Source organism: Dipteris shenzhenensis, chromosome 31 (assembly GCF_047967505.1).
Source record: "Dipteris shenzhenensis isolate YYH24624 ecotype China chromosome 31, Dip_SZ_1.0, whole genome shotgun sequence".
NCBI lineage: Eukaryota > Viridiplantae > Streptophyta > Polypodiopsida > Gleicheniales > Dipteridaceae > Dipteris > Dipteris shenzhenensis.
This window is the reverse complement of record NC_141626.1, coordinates 8,535,021-8,555,593: the sequence shown is the minus strand read 5'-3', so window position 1 is coordinate 8,555,593 and position 20,573 is coordinate 8,535,021.

The following is a 20,573-nucleotide window of genomic DNA, read 5'->3' as shown; positions in this document are numbered from 1 at the left end:
GATTTAATTTTGGAATGTTATATTGGTTTTAACAATACAACCTCAATTTTCGTACTCACACGATGTTGGGGAAAGTCGGGACATGCTGAGGGAGGGGGGAGAGAAGGGAGGGGCGTGGGGCAGGGCAAGGGGAGGGGTGGAGTGGTAGCAAGGGTGGGGGGAGGGGGAGTATGCAGGAGGGCAACGGGTGTGGGTGGGGAAAGTAGGGGAGGGCAATGGGGGGGGTTTGAGGGGTTAGGGTGGGGGCAGGGGGCACGATGAAACCCTAAACCTAACTAAAAGGAATGTCAAAACATGATGGGCCTATATAAAACATTAAAAAAAATCCTAACTCTCATTATTCAATGGCAAGAGTGAAGAATACTGCTAGACCCACTAGACGCTGCCTCCACCCTTCCTCTTGTAGCTCCACCACCTCCATGGCATCTGCGCACAATAACCTATCTGGGTTTGGTGGCACCTCCATTGACTCTTGTGAGCCCTCCCCCAACTCTCGTGAGGTCTCCCAAGACTCTCGTGAGCCCTCTCCTAACTCTCGTGAGCCTCCCCCAAGTCCCGTGAGGGCACTCGCAGTCTTGTGAGCCTTCCCCTCCTCCCAAGTCCCATGAGCCCACTCCTCAATCTCATGAGCCCACTCCCAAGCCCCAAGAGCATGAGCCTTCCCCTGAGCCTCAGCCTCAGCCTTCCCCTTAGCTTGACCCTCAACCTTCCCCTTAGCCTTCCCCTCAGCCTTAGCCTCAGCCTTCCCCTCAACTTTCCCCTTAGCCTTCCCCTCAGCCTTCCCCTCCCCTGATCGAACAAAATGTGTTCGATAACCTCCCGGACATAGAGAGGCTTCCTGAGGGCCAACACACTACTAGGAAGAGCATAATGTTCCCTCTCCCGGTGATATAGCCCATCGTAGAGATGATCCCTGTGCCCATGAAGAGGGCAAAGCAGATGCCAAGGAAGCCCCATCCCAAAGAAGGACAAAGCTCAAGACGTCCACGAGAGGAGGATTTGGAGGAGGATCAACACAGACAAGAGCAACAAAAGAAATTCAAGGCAGACAAGAGGCCGTGGGATCATGTTCGGGTACCTATCAAGCCTCCACCAAGAGTTAGGAAGCCGTACAAAGTAAATCCAGGAGAGCGCGGGCCCTAAGGGAGATCAAGCAAATACAGAATACCACCGACAACTTGATCCCACGTGCTCCCTTCCAATGTGTGGTATGGGAGATAGCAGAGGGATATAAGGACAATGTACAATTCAGCACAGGAGCTATGGGGGCACTCAGGAGGCTGTAGAGCAAGTGACCACCACTCTGTTCGAGGATGCCAACTTGTGTGCCATCCATGTAAAGTGAAAAAGATACTAAATTGGCTAGAAATGTATTAAATTAACACAATTAAAATGATGGAGAAAATATATCATCAAGGACTTTAACAAAATACAATGGAATTCATGATGAGCAATGATAACTTAAAACAAATAATAAAGACATGTAGTCATGTATCCATTGAAATATCCATTTAAATATATGTTTATATATGCAAAAGGCCTCACAGGCTATCCTTCTTCTTGGCTAGTTTGAGTACATCGAGAATAGGGGTCTTTGAATCCCCTAGTGGATCCCTAGATATAAATCTAGCCGCAACAGCACTAACATCCTCCTCTCCTACTGCCAAAGACATAGCCATTGCCATCAATGCCCTGCCATGAATGTTCAATACAAAGGCATTGATAAGATCCAGGTAGTGTACAAAAATGACTTTGTCAGCATTCCGAGTAATGTTAGAGTATCTGATAGCGCGTGACAATGCCTTGCACTTCAACATCTCCGAAGGACCTCGAGGAGCAAATTTGCTATGAAAACCACGATATGCTCTGCGACTTTGCCAAGGTAATAAAGAATGATCTCGCCCAAATGCACTGTAAACATTACCCCGTTGAGATGAGAATTCATCAAGCTCAAACGCGTCTTGCAACAATTCAACAAACATTAGAAGACCACAAAACAGATTATACTGAAAGAATATCAAAATAAAAAATATTATTCGAACTTACCACTACAGCATCGTCGGCTTCTATCCCTTCCTCATTTGCAATGTTGATGGAACCAGGTGCTGTGTGATGTTCCATTTGGGAGGTGGACGCTTTCTCCTAACCTATGTTGGAGGTGGAAGCTGCATGAGAGGGTTGTGCATCATATACGAACATGTCTGCATCCCTCATTGAAACTAGCATTGTTAAGAGAAAGTTTTCCATTGTCTGGTCTTTGGTACCTAAAATCCCAGGATCTTTGACACTTGCAGTGTCAACATCGAACCTTGATAGGACTCCGAGTGCCTCATCGTCTCGTAGTCCACAAAGAATCTCTATGTCATGGAGGAATGCGTACTCTTCTCCATCAATGATGAGGGGGGACAAGGATCTTTATTCTGAGTTTGGGTCAGCTGTCTCCAATGCAGATTCTTGCTCTACTGGGGGCTCTGAAAGTAGGCTCAATACTTGAGATGCTTCCATCTCTTCTGTTGGATCATCAAGACTCACTTCCATGTAAATGTTTGAGTGTAGTCTAGGGATGACCAGATCAGTAGTTCTACTAGAGGGGGTGCTAGACGATGAGGCTTCTTTATCTAAATTTCCTTCTTAGAGAAGGAAGATGAATGTCATCTCCCATGAAAGGAATTTGGTGCATGTATTTCTTGTGATCCTCGCGTCTAGGATGTCTTGAACTTAGACTTCGTCTATAAGGTTGTCATAAAAGCGAGCCAAGCGCTTTACAAACTTGGGTTCCTCTATGAACAGATACTTTATGTAATCTATGGGAACCCATCTCTTTGAGGAGTGGTCAAGTGTATAAGCAAAATTTAAGAAATTATCTTACATGTAAAGGATGAGATCTGAGAAGCCATCCTTGGCTCGCATATATGTGTCTAGGACATCTAAAGTCCTATCAAACACTAAAAACATCTCTTCCTCACGATCTGCAAATGCAGTTCGTGAGATGAAGTCATGGAACGCAGTTCTAGCTGAATCCATGGCAAATAGCAGTTAATGGAGGGAGTAACTTCTGAGCACAGGAGTTTCTATGGCTCTCTAAACGTGAAAGTGAGAATGTGATGTAAAAAGGGCTCTTACCCCTTAATATATGTCAAAACCCTAAAAATTAAAATTAATCATAAAATCCCCAAATTTTTTGAAAAACATTTACCATGAACTGAAAGGAGAAAACATTAAAAGAAATAACATTTTAATTTAATTGTCCATCACCTTTTGAAGCAATAACTAAGATTTGACAGATAAAAAATTAAATGCTGCACTAGTCAAACACATTGTTAGCAAACTTCAAAGTTGTAGGAGGAATGAAATTGGCACTATGCATGCACTTCTCCACATGGCGGCTGATCTTACCACCATTTAAAGTAAAGTAGAAGGACTCTAACATGCTGTCCTCCATGACCAATAGGTGTTCTCGCACATCCCTTAGAGTCCATTGCGATGTGACATTCACATTCTTGACATCTCCCTCTTCAACATTAATAGACAAACTTACCCCCGTATTGTCTTCATCATTAGAGTCTAGGGGAAGCCATTGGCCATTTGTTTTCTTCTAGTGCTTGTACTAAAATGCTAAATACAAAATTTGGCATGGCAAATGGTATCTAATAACCACATTGTCTTTACATGCATGGCATTGAAACACATCACCCTTTTGGTCACCTGACCTGGTTCCCCAATTCATCCCAAGATAATCTTCAAGAGCATTTTCATCTACACGCTTGCAAGACTACATAGTTTTTGTTCTATGCATGTGTATATTATGAAATAAAGAAGCAAAAATGTGAAGAGGCATAAACCAAGATAACCTTGCCCATTTGGATCCAAATGTAAACTTCATGGCCATGCCCACATCCTTTGCAATCTTGTCCTTATACGATTGCAAGGTCCTCGAGTCCACATTGCTACAATCCATGTCTTGAAGCTGTGGTGGTGCAATGGTTTGCAGACGGCCATAGCTTGATGATGTCGCTGGAGTGATGTATGTTGCATTATACCAATACACATTCTTCATTCGCAAGGAGGCCAACTTCTCCCCGGCATGCATTTGCTTACCTAAATCCTCATGATTTGTTAGATATTTTTTCAATTCTTGATAGTCGGTCAATTGTGAGTCGATGTGCTCAAGTTGGCGATTACTTGTGTATTTCCAAACTAGCATTATTTACAAGACCATTTTACAAGATACAAATGGGGAGAGACCATTATTTTCAAGACCATTTTACAAGATACAAATGGGGAGAGACCATCTATTACACTTGCACCTGACTTGGGCATACATCCAAACTAGAATTATTTACAAGTTTAAGCCCAATTTATAGGGGGAGATCACCAGTTACACTTGCACTTGTTACAATTAAATATTTTTATGTGTATGTTCATAGTAGAGCTAAAGACATGGCATGCTTAGAAGATGCAGAGGGCCGGTAGAAACCATTCATTACACTTGCCCTTGTTACACTTGCCCCCGTTACACTTACATATGTTTAGGTGCAACTTCATAGCAAATTTGATGACATGGCATGCTATACATCACTCCACTAATGATATTTTGAGGTTTCCTCTGGATTGTCCTTAAAAAATCACATAGATAGCATGTGTCCAGACTTTGCAAAGGAGCCTCGTAACTTCCATCTTGGGCTTGTGATGGATGCTGTGAATCCTTTTGGCTTATGCTCAATGTCTTGGTCAACACAGTTTGTAGCTTTGGTGAATTACAACACCCCACCATGGCTTGGAATAAAGCAAGCACATCTTATGCTTTCCCTCCTTGTGCTAGGGAAGTACAAGGCAAAAGATATATATGTGTATGTGGTATCGTTGATAGAGCAGCTCGAAACCCGATGGATAGGTATACATCTCTTTGATATTTGTAGAGCTCCGAGGCATAAAAGTGATATTCTAATTAATATAATTTTGATGTGGACCATGCATGACTTTCCAAGGTATGGAAAGTGTTAGGGTTGCGCTTGTAGATCTATGCATAATACCTTTTATTTCTGTGATGTAATCTATGCATGTAGGTCTTGAAAATTTTGGGTACCATGCTTCCCTATTTGTGATGATTGTTTGGATCCATGACACTCAAACATTTGAAGAAAGTGATTTATGAATGTCATACTCGATAGCTTTCACTTGACCATCCTACATGTGAAGATTAATTTAATCATAAACCACAATATTTAAAGCAAGCTGATTGGATTCAAGATTGCAGAGCAAATGAACAGATTCTTCCACCAGGTATGAATAGAATATTGATCTTTCATGAGCTTCTGTATTGGGATCAATTACATATCAATGGCATCTCTTGCATCCCATGCATGTCTTCAAGAATGTGTGGGCTTCCATTTGAGCACATTTGGTTGGTGAGAAAGACACAAGGGGAGCATGAGAACACTTCAAAGTAATGAATAGGATAGTTATTGACAAAGACACAAGGGGAGAATCAGAAGACTTGAAAGTAATAAATAGGATGTCTGCAACTTGTGCCCTCAAACCTATGATGGGCAGGTTATTCTCCCAAAAGCACCATGGATCTTTACCAAGAGAGAGGAGGAGAAGATAAAGAAGACATTGCCTCTTTTCAAACACCAATGAGACACATGCATTGCTTATAAGGAGAGTTTACAAAAGACAATAAGCTTAGTGGCAGCATCAAGACCCATGATTTGCACAAATTCTTATAGGTATTCTACATACGCTCTTATTAAAGGACTGTGGTGCATTTCTATAACTAAATTGATTTTTTTATTGGATAGTTTATCCTCTTGGGTTATGGTGAAAGGATTGGTTATCAAAAGATATTAGAAAAGCTAACTACATGATCAGTGCCATTGTTTATCCTCCCAATTATGGTGAAAGGATGCTTATCAAAGAAATTGGAAAAGCTAACTACATGATTAGTCAAATTGTGAGGTGTTCTTACTATCACATCACCTTATATTCTATTTAAATAATTGAGAATCGAATTTTTGACTTGTGAAAATAGATGGATCTCTCAAATAGGGATATCCTTAGCAAGCATAAAAAAGGCTAGGGTGGACTCCATCAAAGCTATGTGCTTGCTTGAGAAGCACTTTTCATCAACCATTATGGTAACTCACGTGCACTTGCTTATACACATAGTAGAGGATGTTGCCATAGCAAGAACCGCCATTCACAGTCATTGGATGTTTTTTCTTGAATGGTTTATGAAAACTTTGAAATGATTTATAAGTCCAAAAGCAAGACACCTAAGGGAAACATGGTAGAGGATTGGCCTGTGCAAGAGTCATTGGTTTATATCACTAAGTTTCTTACATCCATGGATCTTGATATGCCACTTCATTGGCATAACAATGATGATGATGTTATCGTATCGTAGATTTCTCAAGGAAAATAAATTTAAAAAAAGATAGTCAAAGTATTGAGGAATAAAAATCATCAAGTTTTGTATCCTCAATAGCAATGACATGCAAAAGTGGATTCAAAGACGTGAAGAGGCCAAAATAGAAAGTAAGTGTGAGAAGGAGATATAGAGCATAGAACAGGAGTCAAGAATATCCACAAGCCCGGGCTCTTTTCTTCAAATACCTGTCACATGATTAGCTACAAGAAGCTCTTCGTAAAACCAAAGATTATGGAGAGATAGTAATCGAGCAAGTAAGAGTTTACATGAGGATGTGATCTACATGTAAGTCTATTAGTTTTTTATTTGCTTAAGTTAATAACGGTCACAATCACTAAAAATGCATCCTAATTGTTTCATGAGTTTATTTTGTAGTACAAAAAGTACAGTGAAATATGGTCATATGTTGATATTTTGCGTGGAATGCATCATAGCTAACCTTGCACGAGTAGTGCATCTTATACCAATATTCCTTCCTCATAGTTAGATTATTGTGGAACCATACGAAAAATCTTAGAAATTGGATTTTCGTTGGATTTAGACTATTTAGTATTTTTAAATCTTGATGTTAAATGGTTTAGAACGATCTATAATGCTCCCAATGTGAAAAGACACTAGTGGTTTTTATTCCAAACTGCACCAAACTCTGGACCAATGAAAGCGATACTTTCATTCTTCTTGAATAATGTGAATAGATATGTGTAAGAAAATAATACAACGTCTGTGCTCAACAGATAATAGGATCTCGTATGTAAGAGAGAAAACAAGATAGTATGGAGAATAAAAAATTTGATTACTATAGAACTGATATAACAGATGGCGCTACCTCCCAGCCGTGTGCTCCTGTGAAAGAAGCTTCGATGGCATGCTGGAAATAGTAGAAGACGGAGGCTGAATGCTAAGGAATCAAGGTTGCCGTAGCCAGTGATGAAATGGGCTTCATGGCCTTGCTCTTATATAGCCACCAGTCATAGTCGATTGGGCTCAATTGCGTGGCCGACCCAGTCCACCCAAAACGGTCGACTGGGGGTCGGTCTTGAAATATATGCCACCGACCATACGATAGAACCGGTGCACAAAACAGAGCAACTAACCTAGGGTGTCCGTTCGACCCATAGCCATCCAGGATCATCTGAGGCACCAAACGGGCCCCGCAACCCGAGAGTGGGCTGCCCCAAGAAACGCTCCATCTACCCTCAGTGTGGTCAGTCAAGGGATGCCTTCCCGCACTTGCATGTAGCCTAGTTGGTAGTGTGCCAACTCTATCTGAAGCCGTCTAGCCATCAGGCCACACATGGCCTCCATCTGGTGTCCAAACTAGGACCTACTGGATAACCGAGCTACTCAAATGCCTTCTTCTCATATGGGGGGCTTATAAGTAGAGTTATCTGGTTACCGCGTAGTTACACGAGAGTGGAGCATTGATATCTAACACCCCCCCTCAATGTCCACCCGCAAGTGAACTTACTTTTTTGGCCCAATGCCAAGTCGATGAAGATGCCTCTCCAATAGGTCTCTTCCAAGAGCCTTCGTGAAGATGTCCGCAGCATTCTTTGTAGTCCGATAGTACACCAAGTCGGCCTCTCCATCCATGATCAGCTCACGTACAAAGTGATATTTAATCTCAATGTGTTTTGTGCGAGCGTGGAACACCGAGTTCTTTGCAATCACCATGCAACTCTGTCACATGATAACTGCGTAGGCTTGTTTTGCACTACACCCATGTCCCCTAAAATCCTCCTCAACCACACTGCCTCGCAAGAAGTAAAGCATGCAGATTTGTACTCGGCCTCAGTAGAAGAAAGAGAAACTATTGGTTGCTTCTTGCTGACCCATGACACAACTCTAGATCCAAGTGAGAAACAGTACCCTGTCACTGATCTCCTGCTATCCACGTCTCCTGCCCAATCTGAATCACAGAATCCGGTCAAGATGTTGCCCTTGTTATAGGTGATGCCATAATCAAGTGTGCCTTTGATATATTTCAGCACCCACATCCCTGCCCTCCAATGGTTCTCCTGGGGCTTATTGGAAAACCTGCTTAGTACACCAGTTGCAAAGCTGATGTCCGGTCGTGTGTTGCACAGGTAGATCAAGCTGCCCACAAGCCTTCTGTACTTCGCTTCGTCCACCAGTGGTGATGAATCCTCATTTGAGAGCTTTGCGTCAACCTCCATAGGGGTACCAACTGTTTTGCACTCAACCATGCCAAATGCTTTCAGTATCTCTCCAGCATATTTCAGCTGTAAAATGAAGATCTATTTCGGCTCCTGCCAAACTTCAATCCCCAAACAGAAATGCATCAGTCTGAGGTCTGTCATTGCAAACTCTCTTCCTAGCAAATGCTTCGTTTGCAAGATCTTCTCTTCATGGTTCCCTGTTATGACAAGGTCATCCGTATAAAGGACCATGATCATACACCTGCCTCCTTCTCTGAAGATATACAAATTTGCATCATATGGGCTCCTCTTGAACCCGTTTTGCAAAAAGTAGGCATCAATTCGCTGGTACCATGCTCGTGGGGCCTGTTTCAGCCCATAAAGTGCCTTCTTTAGTTTGCAGACTTTATCTTCTAAATCGGGGATCTCAAAACCTAGTGGTTGTTCCACGTATTCCTCTTGAACCCGTTTTGCAGAAAGTAGGCATCAATTCGCTGATACCATGCCCATGGGGCCTGTTTCAGCCCGTAAAGTGCCTTCTTTAGTTTGCAGACTTTCCCTTCTGAATTGGGGATCTCAAAACCTGGTGGTTGTTCCATGTATACCTCCTCCTTGAGATCTCCATTCAGAAAGGTAGATTTCACATCCATCTGAAACACGGGCCAACTTCCTTGGGCAGCTAAAGCCAAAACACTATGACTTGTGGTTAGTCGAGCTATGGGAGCAAAAGTATCTTGATAATCAAAACCATGTACCTGTGCAAATCCTTTTGCCATGAGCCGAGCCTTGTACTTATCCAATGTGCCATCAGACTTGTACTTGATCTTGTACACCCACTTGGTTCCAATTACCTTGCGCTTTGGTGGTCGATCCACAAGGTCCCAAGTGTTGTTCTTCATTATGGAGCCATACTCCGATTGCATAGCCTCCATCCACCTATCATCGCCTTGTGCCTCTTCAAGACACTTGGGTTCATCAGCACGGATCACTTCTGTCATCAAAGCATAGTTGACCAAGTGTTCCTGCGCCCTTCTTTGCTCCTCTAATCTCTTGGACCGGCGGTGTTCGGATGGTTCCTCCTCAATTGCTGGAGGTTCTCTGCCATCCAAAAGCTGCTTTACCCACTTCGAGAATGGTCATTGCCGTTGTGGTTCGGCAGGCTCTTCTTCATCTTCTTTGTCTTGAATCCTCCCAAGCACTATTGGGGGAGCTCGGTCTATTGTTGGTGGCGATACTGGATGGATATCCTGGTCCTGGTTGTCTGGGAAGGAAGCATCCTCCTCCAATTGATGCGGTTGTTCTGAGAAGACCACATCGCGACTTACAATTACCTTCTTGGTAATAGGGTTATAGAGACAGTAACCCTTCACCTCTTCATTGTAGCCCAAGAAAATACACTTCCGGCTCTTCGGTTCCCATTTGGTCCTGGTAGCATCAGGGACATGTACAAAATAGTCACATTCAAAAGCTCTAAAATGTGCAGCTGAAGGTTTCTTACCAGAAAAGGCTTGCAATGGAGTCATCCCATTCACAGCGTTCGTGTAGCTACGATTGAGGATGTAAACTGCAGTGTTACATGCTTCAGCCTAGAAAGTCTTGGAAAATCTTTCCCTTTCATCATACTCTGGCCCATTTCGTAGATGACGTGCATCTTGTGTTCTGCTACTCCATTTTGCTGTGACGTATGTGGCGGGGGTTTCTACCTCTTGATTCCATGACTTTTGCAGTAACTTTCGAATTCAGTCGATGTGGACTCTCCACCTCTGTCTGATCTCAGCTTCTTCACCTTCCTCCTCGATTCTTTCTCGACCATTACATGCCATTCCTTGAACCTACTGAAAGCCTCGTCTTTCGTCTTCAGGAAGTATATCCATATCCTTCTACTGTAGTCGTCGATCAACGTCATGAAGTAGAAGGAACCACCCAAAGCTTCTGTCTCCATCTTTTCGCAGAGGTTCATGTGAATGAGCTCTAGAGGAGCCTTTGCTCTGCTGGCCTCTTTAGGAAAGGGCTGCCGATGCTGCGTGCCCATCATGCAAGCTTCACATACATCGGGCAGATCTGAAATTTCTGGTAGATCTGCAATCATTCCACTTTTATGCATCTCCTTCAAAGAACTAAGGTTTAGATGACAAAACCTCTCATGCCACACCTTAGTGTTCACATCCGCTCGAGCACTGAAAGCTGAGAGTTCGTAAATGTTGTTGCGCCATGTACCTTTACCAATGACCTTTCCTTGAAGATCCAGGACTTGTGTACCATTGTTATCGAATTGAACTTTGAGGTCCCGATCCGTGATCGCAGAAATGGACAACAAGTTCCTCTTGATATCTGGCACATAAAGAACCTTGGACAACTGTTTTACAACTCCATCTGACTTGAGAGCAATCGTACCTTTTCCTTTTGCTGGACATTTTGCATCATTGCCGACTGCTACCATGATGTCATTCCCTACCGGATGTAGAGAGGTATACCAATCCTTCCGGCTGGTCATGTGGCACGATGCACCACTGTCAATGATCCAAGGTTCATCTGCGGGTACATGAACTGCCTCCGTGCAAATCTCCTCAATTGCGATGAACAGCTCTATTGGTATTGTCTACGCGTTGTTGCTGGAATCTTTCTTCACTCCATTCTTCTCAGCTGCAATCTTCCTGTGGCACTCATTCTGCTTGTGCCCTGCCTTGTTGCAATAGAAGCACTTGATCTTCTTCTTTCTCTTTTTATCATCAGAAGAAGATGGGTTACCAGAGTCCTTACCCTTACCTTTCTTTGATCCGGTCCAAAAAGCCAAATCTTCTCCAATCCTCATCTTTTGATGCATCTCCTCCTCCAGAAGCATCGCACTAAAATCCTCAAAGTTGAGGGGTGGATTTTTGTTCTACGTATTCAGTGCCATAACAAGACCGTTGTACTTTGGTGGGAGAATCCGTATGCACCTTCGTGCTAGATTCTCACTAGTGATGGTGATGCCAATCGCAGTCATTTGATCGTGTAGATTTTTCACCTTGGTGATGAACTTCTCTGCCACTTTAGACTCAGACAACTTTTCATTTGCGAGTTGAGTCTCCAGATTCTGAATCCGCATTTGATTCATGGTCTCGTACTGATTTTTCAAGACCGTCCATGCCTCCTCCGCTGTAGTGACATGTTGAATTAACGCCATGACAGAATCACTAACATTGTAGACAATAGAACACCGTGCATCTGCATTTCTTCTTGTCCATGCGAGAATCTCATCTGTAGTTGGTACTATCTGTTGTCCTGCATTGGCTGGATCCAGTCTCAGAACCGGCCTCATGTCCACCCCAGTAGCAGTGTCCCAAAGCTCATATGCGCTTAGGATGGTCTTCATCTTGAACTTCCAAAGAGGATAGTTAGAGCCGTCCAACTTTTCGCTTTCGTCGAACGGTGGGATTCACAATCTTGCGGGCTGGGCCATCTCTCACAATCTGCTCGCAAATAGAAACACACTACCAAATCTTCTTGCTAGAGTCCAGGCTCTGATACCATGTAAGAAAATAATACAACATCTGTGCTCAACAGATAACAGGATCTCGTATGAAGAGAGAGAACAAGATAGTATGGAGAATAAAAAATTTGATTACTGTAGAACTGATACAATAGATGGTGCTGCCTCCCAGCCGTGCGCTCCTATGGAAGAAGCTTCGATGGCATGCTGGAAACAGTAGAAGATGGAGGCTGAATGCTAAGGAATCAAGGTTGCTATAGCCAGTGATAAAATGGGCTTCACGGGCTTGCTCTTATATAGCCACCAGTCGTAGTTGATTAGGCTCAATTGGGTGGCCGACCCTGTCTGCCCAAAATGGTCGACTGTCTTGAAATAGGCCACCGACCATACGATAGAACCGGTGCACAAAACCGAACAACTAACCTACGGTTATCATTTGGCCCACAGCCATCTGGGATCATCTGAGGCTCCAAACGGGCCCCGCAATCCGAGAGTGGGCTGCCCCAAGAAATGCTACGTCTACCCTCAGTGCGGTCAGTCAAGGGATGCCTTCCCGCACTTGCATGTAGCCTAGTTGGTGGTGTGCCAACTCTATCTGAAGCCGTCCAGCCATCAGGCCACACATGGCCTCCATCTAGTGTCCAAACCAGGACCTACCAGATAACCAAGCTACTCAAATGCCTTCTCCTCATATGGGGGGCTTACAGTAGAGTTAGCTGGTTCCCGCATAGTTACACGAGAGTGGAGCATTGATATCTAACAATATGTACTATTAAGTTAAGCTAATGCTTTCTTGTTAAATAATTTAACATATATGTTCATACATGCTTGTGTAAATGAAAATAATTAATTGCATTTTAATATTGAGCATAGAATCCAAGAAGGTGGTATGTGGTCCAAGTTGCTTGTCAAATTAAATTGACTTTCGAAGATAGGAATGTGGATACAAATATGTAGATGGATCTAGTTAATGTTGATAGATCTAGGGAAGAAGATGAAGATCACAATATGGAATTAGAGAAGGTAGAAATAACGATGAGGAAGGTGGAGAACATGACATTGGGAAAGAAGCAATGTCTCCTAAATCACCCAATTGTGATATTATTAAAGAGGGTGAAGAGGATCAAGCTTCAGATAGGATAGACCCTAATGAGATGTTCAAGATCCACTCATGCCACCATTGGGATGAGCCAAATGTGGCAGCACTTTGTGTCACTGAACTGATGCTAGAAATTTAGATGATTGCGATTGGCATCACCATCACCAACGAGAATCTAGCACGAAGGTGCATACGGATTCTCCCATCAAAGTACGACGGTCTTGTTACGGCACTGAATATGCAGAATAGAAATCTGCCCCTCAACCTTGAGGATTTCAGCGTGATGCTTTTAGAGGAGGAGATGCGTCAAAAGATGAGAACTAGAGAAGATTCGGCTTTCTAGACCGGATCAAAGAAAGGTAAGGGTAAGGACTCTGGTAACCCATCTTCTTCTGATGATAAAAAGAGAAAGAAGAAGATCAAGTGCTTCTATTGCAACAAGGCAGGGCACAAGCAGAATGAGTTCCAAAAGAAGATTGCAGATGAGAAGAATGGAGTAAAGAAAGAGTCCAACAATAGCGTGCAAGCAGTACCAATAGAGCTGTTCATCGCAATTGAGGAGATTTGCACGGAGGCAGTTCATGTACCTGCGGATGAACCGTGGATCATTGACGGTGGTGCATCATGCCACATGACTAGTCGGAAGGATTGGTATACCTCTCTACAGCGGGTAGGGAATGACATCTTAGTAGTAGTCGGCAATGATGCAAAATGTCCAACAAAAGGAAAAGGTACAATTGCTCTCAAGTCAGATGGAGTTGTAAAACAGTTGTCTGATGTTCTTTATGTGCCAGATATCAAGAGGAACTTGTCCGTTTCTGTGATCACCAATCGAGACCTCAAAGTTCAATTCGATAAGAATGGTGCACATATTTTAGATCTTTAAGGGAAGGTCATTGGTAAAGGTACACGGCGCAACAACATTTACAAACTCTCAGCTTTCAGTGCTCGAGCGGATGTGAAGAACACTAAGCTATGGCATGAGAGGTTTGGTTATCTAAACCTTAGTTCTTTGAAGGAGATGCATAAAAGTGGAATGATTGCAGACCTACAAGAAATTTCAGATCTGCCCGATGTATGTGAAGCTTGCATGATGAGCAAGCAGCATCGACAACCCTTTCCTAAAGAGGCCAGCAGGGCAAAGGCTCCTCTAGGGCTCGTTCACATGAACCTCAGCGAAAAGATGGAGACGGAAGCTTTGGGTGGTTCCCACTACTTCATGACACTGATCGATGACTACAGTAGAAGGATATGGATATACTTCTTGAAGATGAAAGATGAGGCTTTCAGTAGGTTCAAGGAATGGCATGTAATGGTCGAGAAAGAAACGGAGAGGAAGGTGAAGAAGTTGAGATCAGACAGAGGTGGAGAGTTCACATCAACTGAATTCGAAAGTTACTGCAAAAGTCATGGAATCAAGAGACAAAAACCCCTGCCACATGCATCACAGCAAAATGGAGTAGCAGAACGCAAGATGTGCGTCATCTGTGAAATGGGCCAAAGTATGATGAAAGGGAAAGATTTGCCAAAAACTTTCTGGGCTGAAGCATGTAACACTGCAGTTTACATCCTGATGAATCGTAGCTACACGAAGGCTGTGAATGGGATGACTCCACTGCAAGCCTTTTCTGGTAAGAAACCTTCAACTGCACATTTCAGATTTTTTGGATGTGACTGTTTTGTGCATGTCCCTGATGCTACCAGGACCAAATGGGAATCAAAGAGCCGGAAGCGTATTTTCTTGGGCTATAGTGAAGAGGCGAAGGGTTACCGTCTCTATAACCATGTTACCAAGAAGGTATTTGCAAGTCGCGATGTGGTCTTCTCAGAACAGCCGCATCAATTGGAGGAGGATGCTTCCTTCCCAGACAACCAGGACTAGGATATCCATCTAGTACCACCACCAACAGCATACCGAACTCCCCCAACAGTGCTTGGGAGGATTCAAGACAAAGAAGATGAAGAAGAGCCTGCAGAACCACAACGGCAATAGCCATTCCCGAAGTGGGTAAAGCAGCTTTTGGACAGCATGACAGAAGTGATCTGTGCTGATGAACCCAAGTGTCTTGAAGAGGCACATGGCGATGATAGGTGTCGGAGTATGGCTCCATAATGAAGAACAACACTTGGGACCTTGTGGATCGACCACCAAAACGCAAGGTAATCGGAACCAAGTGGGTGTACAAGACCAAGTACAAGTCCGACGGCATGTTGGATAAGTACAAGGCTCGGCTTGTGGCAAAAGGATTTGCACAGGTACATGGTTTTTATTATCAAGATACTTTTGCTCCCACAGCTCGACTAACCACAGTTCATAGTGTTTTGGCTTTAGGTGCCTAGGGAAGTTGGCCCGTGTTTCAGTTGGATGTGAAATCTATCTTTTTGAATGGAGATCTCAAGGAGAGGTATATGTGGAACAACCACTAGGTTTTGAGATCCCCGGTTCAGAAGGTAAAGTCTGCAAACTAAAGAAGGCACTTTACGAGTTGAAACAGGCCCCACGAGCATGGTACCAGTGAATTGATGCCTAGTTTCTACAAAACAGGTTTAGGAGGAGCCCATCTGATGCAAATTTGTATATCTTCAGAGAAGGAGGCAGGTGTATGATTGTGGTCCTTTATGTGGACGACCTTGTCTTAACAGGGAACCATGAAGAGAAGATCTCACAGACGAAGCATTTGCTAGGAAGAGAGTTTGAAATGGCAGACCTCAGACTGATGCATTTCTGTTTGGGGATTGAAGTTTGGCAGGAGCCGAAACAGATCTTCATTTCACAGCTGAAGTATTCTAGAGAGATACTGAAGGCATTTGGCATGGCTGAGTGCAAGACAATTGGTACCCCTATGGAGGTTGACGCGAAGCTCTCCAACGAGGATTCATCACCACTGGTGGACGAAGCGAAGTACAGAAGGCTTGTGGGCAGCTTGATTTATCTGTGCAACACATGATCGGACATCAGTTTTGCAACTGGTGTACTAAGCAGGTTTTCCAATAAGCCCTGAGAGAACCATTGGAGGGCAGGGATGCGGGTGCTGAAATACATCACCTATACCAAGGGCAACATCTTGACCGGATTCTATGACTCAGATTGGACAGGAGACGTGGATAGCAGGAGATCAGTGACAAGGTACTGTTTCTCTCTTAGATTTGGAGTTGTGTCATGGGTCAGCAAGAAGCAACCCACAGTTGCTCTTTCTTCTATCGAGGCCGAGTACAAATTTGCATGCTTTACTTCTTGCGAGGCAGTGTGGTTGAGGAGGATTTTGGGGGACATGGGTGCAATGCAGAACAAGCCTACGCAGTTATCATGTGACAATCAGAGTTGCATGGCGATTGCAAAGAACCTGGTATTCCACGCTCGCACAAAACACATTGAGATTCAATATCACTTTGTACACGAGCTCATCATGGATGGAGAGGTTGACTTGGTGTACTGTCCGACTACAGAGAATGCTGCAGACATCTTCACGAAGGCTCTTGGAAGAGACTTGCTAGAGAGGCATCTTCATCGACATTGGGCCGAAAAAGTAAGTTCACTTGCGGGTGGACATTGAGGGGGGGTGTTAGATATCAATGCTCCACTCTCGTGTAACTACATGGGAACCAGGTAACTCGACCATTTTGGGCAGACTGGGTCGATCACCCAATTGAGCCTAACTGACTATGACTGTGGCTTATTTTCTTGTACATATACAACTAATAACAATGAAAGTGAAGTCTTCCTTGTATATCCTTCTTATACTAATCTATTTTCTCCCCAAATTCAAGTTTTGGGTAGGTGTAACGTTTCAACTAGAGCACTAGGTTTTTGCTAAGTATAATTTTTCAACTAGAGCACTAGCTTTTGGGTAAGTATAACTTTTTTGTATAAATTTTCAACTACTAGAGCTCTACTTTCTAAACAAAATACCCACAATTCAATCTAGGTAGATTTTTTTTATTTTTAGGTTTGAGCACCCACTAGTAAAGAAAGAACAATTTTACAATATACCACATTGTAAACCTAGACGAGTGCAAAGTTAATTATAATTAAAAACCACTTCCAAGATCCACAATCACAAGAAATATTTTATACGTTTAAGCACCCATTAGTAAACAAAGAACAATTTTGCAATATACCACATTATAAAACTAGAGGAGTGCAAAAATCACAATAAATGTTTTTTACTTTTAATTAAGCACCCATTAGTAAACAAGAAACAATTTTGCAATATACCACATTATAAAACTAGAAGAGTGCAAAAGTTAAGTAAATAAAGACCACATTATAAAACTAGAAGAGTGTAAAAGTCAAGTAAATAAAGACCAGTTCCAACATGCCACAAAAACATAGAGCCTACACTCTTGTATGTAAGACCAAAAGATGAGAAAAGGATTGCAAATCTATGAAATTAAGACATGCACAATTCCAACATAACCTTCAGCCCACAGTCTTGTATGTAGGCCGAAAGGATGAAAGGTGAACATGGCCTGGTTTTAATAAGGGCTTCCACTCTTGCGTGTAAGTCCAAAGGGTGAAGATCATTGCCCACATTTAAAATACACTTAAATATGAGCCTACACTCTTGTGTAGGCCCAAAGGATGAAGATCGCACATGCTTTTAAGTGTATCATCGCCCTCTTTTAAAATACACTTAATATGAGCCTACACTCTTGTGTAGGCCCAAAGGATGAAGATCGCCCACCACTTTTAAAATACACTTAATATGAGCCTACACTCTTTGTAGACCCAGAGGATAAAGATCGCCCACTTTTAAACACACTTAATGAGCCTACACTCTTGTATGTAGGCTCGGGGGGGTCACTCATCATATGTAACCCTATCACGTGAGTTCAACAGAAGGATATTTTTTATTTCTTTTATTTACAGAAATAAATATACATAAGGGACTATTCAAAATAGTTTTGGAAAAAATTTACAGATTTGTATAGAAAAGGGGTACATTTTATTAATGAAAAAATTTACAGATAAGGGATTTTAAATATAGGCCTTGAACGCACGTGATATAGAGGGTTTATACATAGTGACCCCCCTGAGTATGTAGGCCAACAAGGAAACACTTTTGGGCTTACACTCTTATATATAAGGCCAAATGAATGGCCTGCTTTGCTTAAAGGACAAGGATGGCTTAAAGGACAAGGATGAACATGGCTCTACACTCTTGTATGAAAGAAGGATGAACATGGACCACTTTTAGTAAGAGCCTACACTCTTGTATGTAATCCCAAAGGGCTCATTTTTTAAAAACAATTTTTTAACTTTAAAGACCATTGAAGTATTCTAGATTGTCATAAGGATGGCTTCAAGGACAAGGATGAACATGGCTCTACACTCTTGTATGAAAGAAGGATGAACATGGGCCACTTTTAGTAAGAGCCTACACTCTTGTATGTAATCCCAAAGGACTCATTTTTTGAAAACAATTTTTTAACTTAAAAGACCATTGAAGTATTCTAGATTGTCATGATCAAGAACGAGCTTATTCATCCAATCTCTCTATAATTCTGAGCTTTTGTTTCATACAAATGAAAGTAAGACCATTAAAGGTTAAGAACGAGCTTATTCATCCAATCTATCTATAATTGTCAAGTTTACCAATTCAAGCATTCTTTTTAATTCTCATCTTTTGTTTCCTCCAAATAATTCAAGCATTCAATTTAATTCTCATCTTTTGTTTCATACAAATTAATGTTGTTTCATACAAGTGAAAGTGATACTTTCGTTCTTCCTGAACAATGTGAATAGATAAAATTTTGCTTCTACACGACCACTCCTCAAAGAGATGGGTTCCCATAGATTACATAAAGTATCTATTCATAGAGGAACCCAAGTTTGTAAAGCGCTTGGCTCGCTTTTGTGACAACCTTACAGACGAAGGGTTTAGGACAGTCGAAGTTCAAGACATCCTAGATGCGAGGATCATAGGAAATACAGGCACCAAATTCCTTTCATGGGAGATGACATTCATCTTCCTTCTCTAAGAAGGAAATTTAGAGGAAGAAGCCTCATCGTCTAGCACCCCCTCTAGTAGAACTGCTGATCTGGTCGTCCCTAGACTAGACTCAGGCATTTACATGGAAGTGAGTCTTGATGATCCAATAGAGGAGATGGAAGCAGGTCAAGCATTGAGCCTACTTTAAGAGCCCCTAGTAGAGCAAGAATCTGCATCAGAGACTACTAACCCAGACTCAGAATTATGGTCCTTGTCCCCCCTCATCATCGATGGAGAAGAGAATGTATTCCTCCATGCTCCCTCCATGACATAGAGATTCTTTGTGGACTACGAGAGGATGAGGCACTCGGAGTCCTATCGAGGTTCAATGTTGACACGTGTCAAAAATCCTGGGGTTTTAGGTACCGAATTCTAGACAATGGAAAACTTTCTCGTAACGATGCTAGTTTCAATGAGGGATGCAGACATGTTCGTATACGATGCCTCTCATGCAGAAGCTTCCACCTCCAACACAGGTCAGGAGAAAGCATCCACCTCCCAAATGAAACATCACACAGCACCTGGTTCTATCAACATTGCAAATGAGAAAGGGATAGAAGCCGACGATGCTATAGTGGTAAGTTCGAACAATATTTTTTATTTTGATGTTCTTTCAGTATAATTTGTTTTGTGGTCTTCTAATGTTGGTTGAATTGTTGCACGACGCGTTTGAGCTTGATGAATTCTCATCTTGATGGGGTAATGTTTGTAGCGCATTTGGGTGAGATCATTCTTTGGCCCATTACCTTGGCAAAGTCGTAGAGCATATCATTGTCTTTCACAGCAAATTTTCTCCTCGAGGTCCTTTGGAGCGGCTGAAGTGCAAGGCATTGTCACGTGCTATCAGATACTCCAACATTACTCGGAATGCTGACAAAGTCATTTTGGTACACTGCTTGGATCTTATCAATGCCTTTGGATCGAACATTCATGGCAGGGCATTGACGGCAACGGCTATATCTTTGGCAGCAGGAGAGGAGGATGTTAGTGCTATTGCGGCTAGATTTATATCTAGGAATCCACTAGGGGATTCAAAGACCTCTATTCTCGATGTACTCAAACTAGCCAAGAAGAAAGATAGGCTGTGAGGCCTTTTATATATATAAACATATATTTAAATGGATATTTCAATGGATACATGACTACATGCCTTTATTATTTGTTTTAAGTTATCATTGCTCGTCATGAATTCCATTGTATTTGTTAAAGTCCTTGATGATATATTTTCTCCATCATTTTAATTGTGTTAATTTAATACATTTCTAGCCAATTTAGTATCATTTTCACCAATTCTAGGTATCGAAAGTTCATTTTTCGTCAAATTCTAAAGGAATTTCACCGTCACGCAGAAGGGAAAAGTGTCCGAGATGTTGCCAGGACCCCAGAATGCCCGAATTTGCACCATGGTGAGTTTTGGGCT